Here is an 8,774-nt window from a genome sequence, read left to right on the forward strand (position 1 = left end):
AGTGCTGTTAGTGTTGCATATAATGTTGGAAAATGCATACAAAGGCACCTTTGCAGGTGCATAATTCAAACACTACCAGTTGATTAATAATAATCATTGCAATAAAATTTTGCATTTTGAGCAAAGTTCTTCGCATAGTTATGGCCATAAGTAACTGCTTTCCCACTGAGTCCAGGTGACCTCATTAATCAGGCAAGTCCCTTACATATCTCGCTATCGCCTGCCTAGTGAAGTGGAATCTAGATGGGTTTTGTTACCGGGGACACAATACCTCCATCAATTGTCTAGATCCTACTGCACTAATGGCGGATACCGGACGCACATCTAACACCAACATAAGTGTCAAGGCCTCCATTATGAGGGCTTCCATCGTCATGTGAAGCTGAACCACTAGTCATGAACATAGGCAAGGGCCTCAGCCATTCCTTGCCACTCCGTGTTTAAATGGAATATATGCAAGTTTACGTTTCTCCTCTGACGATTTAAACTTCTTTAAAGAAGTTTAAATTGCTCAACACACATCTCTCCCAAATCTGCCCATGAATACGGGCCTTAAGTCATACAATTACCTCATGGCAAAAATCTTTTTCTTCTTTGCATGATGTGCTGTTTGGGGCCTTTTTTTATATCTGCCATCCTGTCTGCCACTGCAGTGCCACGCCTAGATGGGCCAATTGTTTATGTCGCTTGGCTTAGTCATACAACTACCTCATTGCGATTCTTTTTCTTCTTTGCATCATGTGCTGTTTGGGGCCTTTTTTTTTATATCTGCCCTTGTCTGACACTGCAGTGCCACTCCTAGATGGGCCAGGTGTTTGTGTTGTCCACTTGTGTCGCTTAGTTTAGTCATACAGCCACCTCGGTGCAACTTTTAGGCCTAAAACAATATTGTGAGGTGTTCAGAATAGACTGGAAATGAGTGGAAATGATTGTTATTGAGGTTAATAATACCGTAGGAGCAAAATTACCCCCAAATTCTGTGATTTTAGCTGTTTTTATGTTTTTTTTCCCAAAAATCATCCAGATCCAAAACCAAAACCAAAACATGAAAGGGTGGTTTTGGCAAAACCAAGCCAAAACTAAAACACGAAAATGGAATTAGAACCAAAACACAAAACACGAAAACTGCCCGCCGCACATCTCTACTTCTATCGCAAAGGACTGCTCTCATCAGGAGTCCCTTGCGAATTACATTGTATTTGTAAGTACATACCCAAAAAGTATGTACATGATGTGTAGCGGGATGTACCTCATCGAGGATGCGATGCTTAGTACATCCCGCCGTATAACACACTAGGGCATGTGTGTCTGCAATGACAGCTATATAACTGGAGACAGTCAGTAGCAGCTCTGAACGCAAATGACATGCGGTGAAGGAAACTGCATGCAGGAGGCTATGTATAGCAGACTGTAGCCTATGCACAGGTATAGCTGCAGGAGGCAGACAGCACACTGGTATATAATGAGCATTGATTACAGCAGCATGAGCAGATGGTAACTCCTTGCTGCAGAATGATGGGTGCTGAGAATAGGCTGAATCCAAATAGAATGGGCACACTGTAGTAAAACAGTGGAGAGTGACTGGTACAAATGCTGGAGCTCAAGGATTGGGAACTGCTTCTGTCACAGGAGATCAGGAGACCTAGAAGACTAATTGTGTACTGGCAGAGGACAGGTAGCACAGAGCAGTTTAAATAGGGAGCTCTAACACAGGATTAGATGAAAAAGTTATGTGCAGCATAGAAACGCTGTCAATGGCTGAATCTGTCTCAGCTGACTTCAGGCAAGAATGCGGCACCCTTACCATGCCAGACTGCGGTCTGAGTAACCAGTTTCTGATTGAGACCATTTCTGTTTTAGAATTGCTGTATGGTAATTACAATATAGTACAATGAACAGTATGTTAAAACTACTATGTTATTCTTAGCTGTCAAGTATAGTGCATTTTCATCATGTGTCTCATATCTGCTTCTTCTTCATCAAACTTCCACGTACTTTTTATGCTTTTAAGTATAATAATATGTTTGTAAAAGTATTTGTTATACCCACTGTCTGGAGTTTGTGGTGTCTTACAACTAAATAGGAGTTGACAAAATTGTAGACATCCAAAATGTCGACAGGTTTAGGTTGTCGGACCATGTCAACACGGTTGTAATGTTATCTAGTGCATTTAAACTGTGTTGGCATTATAAATTGATGCTTTATTATTATATTTAATTAAAGTTATAATGCAGACATGGTTAAAATGTTTTAAATAGCATTACAATTGCATTGGCATTCTGATGACAAAATGCTTCTGATATTTTAACTGTCAACAATATTACTTTCAACTTTCATATGTGTTCCAAATAAGTGATGATTATTGTGATCTAATGAATTGCTCAATGTACTGTAGCTGATATTGATGTTATGAATGTGTTAAAAACAAGCAATCAATTAACCCTAGCACACTAATTAAATACTTTGCATTGGCATATGATGTGGCTAGACATTGTACACAACAGAAAGAGGTGTTCCGATCCATTGAGATTTAAGCTCATTCTGACACGATTTGTATCTAAATCACAATCAGGTAAAACTATTTTACCCTAGTTTGCAGAGCATGCAGCTCCACAAAGTTTTTATATGCAGGATCCGGTCAGGATCCTGATGGTCGGGATTCTGGCAGTCGAAATACCGATGTGGAATCCTGACCCAACTTGGGATGCTGGTGTTGGCATTCCGAGTTGAGTCACAAGCCAGACGTTGGAATCCAGACTTCTGGGGTCCCGAATGAGCATATGCAGGACAGGTAATCCATGGGGGAAAGGGGGAGTTTAGGTTGCGGGTGGAAGGGTTAGGGTTTAGGCTGCAGGGAGGGGGGTTAGCATTAGGCTGCTGGGGGGAGGATTAGGTTTAGGCCGCAGGGAGGGGGGTTATGTTTAGGCACCCCCATGGAGGGTTAGGCTGTGGGAGGGGAAAGTTAGGGTTAGGCTGCTGCAAGGAAGGCTTAGGGGGCCATTGTGGCCCTGTTGAAATCTCAATAATGGGATACCGCGATCAGTATTCTGAGCGCTGGTATCCCACCTGCTGGCATTTCAATCCCAACCCGTATATGCACCTGCTTTGCTCCTAGAGAATAGTAGTACATGCGCCTGGGTTACAAAATTTATACACAATATGGTACAGGAAAGAGTTATTAATATCTAATAAAGTCACATTTCAACTCAGTCTGCCTTACATCCTTGGCTGTCTGTCCCGCAGTGCAAAATGCATCTCAGTCAGTGTGGGAAAGTATGCAGAACATTTTCTACATGAGCACTACAGTGCGAGAAGACGGACCACAACTTCAAGAAAGGAGGCTTGGTTTATTTTATATCAGGAACGTTTGCAAATGTAATCTCAAAAATCTGCTTCTTATTATTGCTATTATTCCTTCCATTCATATGATGCGTGAATGCATACACTTTTTCCTATATGTACTGAAGTTGTCTACTACTGAATAAACAACAAAAATGCCGTATTAACGGTATAGTATGATGATGAGGATGGTAAATGAAAATGTAATGTAAATGAAAGAGATACAAGTAGGCACTGCACAATGATTTTATGCACCTAACACATCATTTGTATTATTTTATATTAGTGTAGACTAAGGGTATCATGCATGCATGGCAATAATGGTGTATTTGCTGGAACTCCCTCATCTGTTCACCTGCTATAATACTCGTCAACAACATCATCATCATCATCATCATCATCATCATGTGTCACTTGTACCAGTCTATACTTGCTGCAAATTACTGTATATTCCTGAAATAGGCATGTTTCTGCTTCTATTCAACTTGTATAGCCCGCAGTTGCGTAGATATGCCTTCACTGAATTTTGCCTATGTGAATGCCCAGTTACAGCCACCAAAGCTTCATCAGTTGCCTCAGCTGTACTTGTTTATGCTTGCTCCTGCCATGTGCTAAACATACATAATACGCTCTGCAAACCCGCACATGTTCAACACGTTCAACACAATGTTGGAACCAAATGTCCTACATTCTAAGGCTGACACAACCTAATAAAATGCCTCTGTGGCTTTGTACAAGTTGCACTACAGTATGTTTATGCATAAACCACGTGAACTCAGATCCTGTATACTGTAAATGCGTATCACTCCACATGCAAGTGACATCTTACTGCCTACCATTTAAACAAAAATCACTGCACTATAGAAACAGCACTACAATATATTGTCATTGGATTGTATGCAGCATAACATACACAAATGCAGCACTGACAGTATTAGATAAATGCACTTCCTTTCACTATATTAACAAAAGAAAATACCAAAAACGTTCATGTTCAAAATCCATCTGATACCACACACTTATATGCCCAAACTAGTCACACAGACATGTGGGGGGACGCCCAGCACAGGGCTAATCCGCCCCGCATGTCAGGCCCGACACCTCCGCACAAGTACAAAAGCATCGCACAGTGGCGATGTTTTTGTACTTGAAGAGTAGCTCCCCACCAGCGCTGTAAAGTCTAAAGTACTGTAGGGACGTCATGCAGCCACCTCGGCCCATCCCCCACACGGTCCAATCACGCCTGCATTGCCCGGACCACGCCCCTAAAATGGTGGGCAAATGCCGCCGGTCCACCTATTCCCGCCCTGTGAATGCCTCTACTTGTCAATCAGGCACGAGGCGATCGCAGGGCTGAGACAGCCGTTGGCAGTCTGGCATGCGTTAGCGCACTGTGGCGCCAGCCCATGCGCAGTTCAGACCTAATCAGCTGTTGTGCAAAAATGCACAGCAGCGATCAGGTCTGAATTAGGCCCTATGTCCACTTTGGTCCAGTACAAATTTATTTTGGAAGTCAAAATTACATTAACACAAATATTAATGCATTTTGAGATACTTAACAGAATACTGCCAAAGGTGTATAAACCCAGAGTCTTATACGTTTACTGGGACAGACATACACAGACATAACACTTTAGATTAGTGAAAGTCAATAAGAATTTAACAATGGTCAATGAATTCAAACACGCATGCTGAGGGGGGGGGGTTTCTGAGTACCTATAACCCCCCCCCCCCCATTTTGCCCACCGAACCATCGCTGCAACTGACTGATTTGGTGTTTATTTGGGAGATGGAGCTCCAGTGAGGCACACGCATGAATGGAAGCCCTCATATAGCCACAGAGACTGCTAGCTGAATTTATTGTGGGGGGAGCTGCAGCAGCAGTGCACGGCTCTTACCAATCAGTTCCTTCCTATGGGGCTTTGAGAACTGTGCGACACACTAGAGAAGGCCATCCGTGGGTTATCCATGGATGGTCACCATCGATGGTATGAGACCATCCACTAGGGAACCATCGATGGCTTCATCCACCGATGGTCATCCTTTCTTTACTATGAAGTGGGTTGCCGGAAATTAAGTGAATGGGGTAGGGATTCCTGGGTGTCAGGGTGGATTAAAGCTCCATGTCCTGACACAATGTAGAGGTGAAAAAAAAAACTGGTTGGTCTTTACCATCGATGGCAGGAAACCATCTGGTTCACCCCCATCGATGGCTAAAGAATTTAACATTGACCACAATGTTTCGAATCAATGTTTAGATGTGCAACACAAAATCTTTATTGAATAAAGTGCGCTAACCGCATTAAACGCATTGGAGGCTATTGGAGGTGAAGAAGGAGCATTGGGTACATAGTTGCACTGGTTACCACTGCCTCCGACCCTAGTGTCATCAACAGCCGGGGACCGCTGCCGCTAGATGTAACGGCAGCAACTCATGTAGTGTGAGCCTGACACAACAGTCAGACTCGGATTACACACCGGACATTTCCCACTGGACTTTTAGTAATCTAAGGTACTGTACTGTAGGGACAGTTAGGGGGAACGGAAGTTGTGGGACAACATCTATACCTACCACTTACCACATTTTCCAGAAGGAGTTGCAATAATTTTTTACTAATTAATAAAAAACAATCTTTTACTTTATAGGTGCCGCATATTAGTGTTTACATGTTCATGAAACACCCACATATATAGCGCTCATACTGTATTTAGTGAATCATCGATGGTCAATGGCCATCCCTAGCACAATCACACTCTATTCCTTCATCCTGGTCTGCAGGCAAGGCATTGCCCGCATTGTGTTATTTTGATGTAGCAAAATATTATTTAAAAAAATGATTCCATTAATAAAATAATAAAAAGTGAGACATATCTCCTAAAAATATTTAATCCCATCCCCCATACCTTAAGGGTATGTCAAAACATCAATTGAAATTATATTGTGCTCAAAACATCAATATAAATTATATTGTGCTAGTGATCCTTACTTAGGGCTTCCAGGCAAATTGATTTTCCCATGGCAGTCCCCTATTGTTCATCCAAAATCCTATATATAGGAAACTTATTTTAAAATGATTTAGCCGACATAGATAAAAAGCTTTGAATAACATTATTACCATGTCGGCATTCCCAGGTCTACATTACACTGTCCACATTCTAGATGTCGACAAATCATACTAAACCCACTGTGTTTTTTTTTTTGGCAATATACATTGTCCTAACTGAACTTTCAAAACTAAAAGTGGATAAATCAATGGGGCCAGATGGAATACACCCAAGGATACTTAAAGAGCTAAACGATGTGCTGGTGGCACCATTAACAGAATTATTTAACCAGTCAATAAATACAGGTGCCATTCCAGAGGACTGGAAAAGAGCAAATGTAGTTCCACTGTACAAAAGTGGAAGCAAGGAAGAAGCAAGTAACTACAGACCAGTAAGCCTTACACCAGTAGTAGGGAAAGTAATGGAAAAACTACTAAAAGAGTCGTGGAATATCTTAAATCAAACAACTTACAGGATCCAAAACAGCATGGATTTAATGGTGGGAGATCATGCCAAACAAATCTTATTGACTTTTTTAACTCTGTAATGAAAATAATAGATCAAGGGGGAGCTGTAGATGTAGCATATCTAGACTTTAGTAAGGCATTTGACACTGTCCCACATTGCAGACTGCTAAATATACTTGAAAGTGTGGGGGTGGATTATAAAATAGTTAAATGGATAAGAACCTGGTTGCAGGATAGGAAACAGACAGTTGTAGTAAATGGAGTGCAATCTATGGAGTGAAAGATCCCAGTGGAGTACCCCAGGGATCTGTACTCAGGCCAGTTCTCTTTAATATCTTTGTTGGTGACATTGCAAATGGTATTGACGGGAAAGTATGCCTTTTTGTAGATGATACAAAGATATGCGACAGGGTATACACACCGAGAGGGGTAAAACAAATGATTAATGACCTAGCTAGGCTTGAGAAATGGTCAAGAACGTAGCAACTACAGTTTAATGCTAAAAAATGCAAAATCATGCACTTGGGTCTCAAAAACCCAAAGGCTAAATATAGTATCAAGGGTACTATAATGGACACTACTGAGGAGGAAAGGGATTTAGGAGTTACTATTTCAAGTGACTTAAAGGCAGGAAAGCAATGCAACAAAGCAATGAGAAAGGCAAGTCAGATGCTTGGTTGCATAGGGAGAGGAATCAGTAGCAGGAAAAGAGAAGTAATAATGCCACTATATAGGTCATTGGTGCGGCTTCATCTGGAATACTGTGTCCAGTTCTGGAGACCATATCTCCAGAAGGATATAAATACATTAGAGAGTGCACAAAGAAGGGCAACTAAAATGGTGCATGGCCTACATCATAAAACTTACCCGGAAAGGCTAAAAGATCTTAACATGTATAGTATGGAGGAGAGAAGGTAAAGGGGAGACATGATAGAAACTTTCAAATATACCAAAGGTTTTAACAAAGTTCAGGAGGGAAACATTCTTCAAAGGAAGAGAAGTATTAGAACTCGAGGACATACACTGAAACTGGAGGGAGGCAGGTTCAGGGGAAATTTAAGGAAAAAATATTTCACAGAAAGGGTAGTGGATAAGTGGAATAGCCCCATCAGAGGTGGTAGAGGCTAAGACTGTAGAGCAATTTAAATATGCTTGGGATAGGCATATGAATATCCTTACAAAGAATTAAGGTTCAAAAAGGGTTGAGATTACCTAAAGGATAAAAATAAAGGGGCAGACTAGATGGGCCAAGTGGTTCTTATCTGCCGTCAAATTCTATGTTTCTATGTTTCTATACTGTAATGTATTTGTTTATTCATTAATAGTAGAACACCTTATTTGTAGCTATTATCTTTTCAGTTACATTTTAGTTTAACATAACTATAAAATACTTTAAATTCTCTGTACCAAAGCATCTGTTACCAGCAAATAGGCGATGTTCCTATACTGAAAGTGATCAGTTCTTTATGGATAGCCAGACTCTTCTACTTAACATGTAGAAAGTGCTGCAATTTGATTTTCTTTGTAGATCAGTAATTATACCCTTTTCAGACATAAGCCATAACCCATTTTTTTTCTGGTGGCGGCTTATCTACCCGGGTTTTGCTTATGCCTGAAAAAGCCTGACCCAGATTGACAGTCCTGGGTCCATGACCTTGTAACCGACCAGGGTTATCCCAGGACTTGCAACCCGGATCAGTGTCCCGGCTTGTGTGTGAAAGAAATGACCCAAATCTTGATGACCCGGGTAATGCCTAAAAGAAATGCATTAGCAGGAACAGTATTGTTTGGAGATGACATTATCTCCAAGCATCCACTGTAAGCCTGAAGACCTGGGTCACTGGAAGACCCAGGTCCAGTGTAAAGGGTGACAACCCAGGAATAACCCGGGACATCACCCATGTGAAAACCCTAGCTTTTACC

The sequence above is a fragment of the Pseudophryne corroboree genome, chromosome 7, assembly GCF_028390025.1.
Source record: "Pseudophryne corroboree isolate aPseCor3 chromosome 7, aPseCor3.hap2, whole genome shotgun sequence".
Taxonomy (NCBI): Eukaryota; Metazoa; Chordata; class Amphibia; order Anura; family Myobatrachidae; genus Pseudophryne; species Pseudophryne corroboree.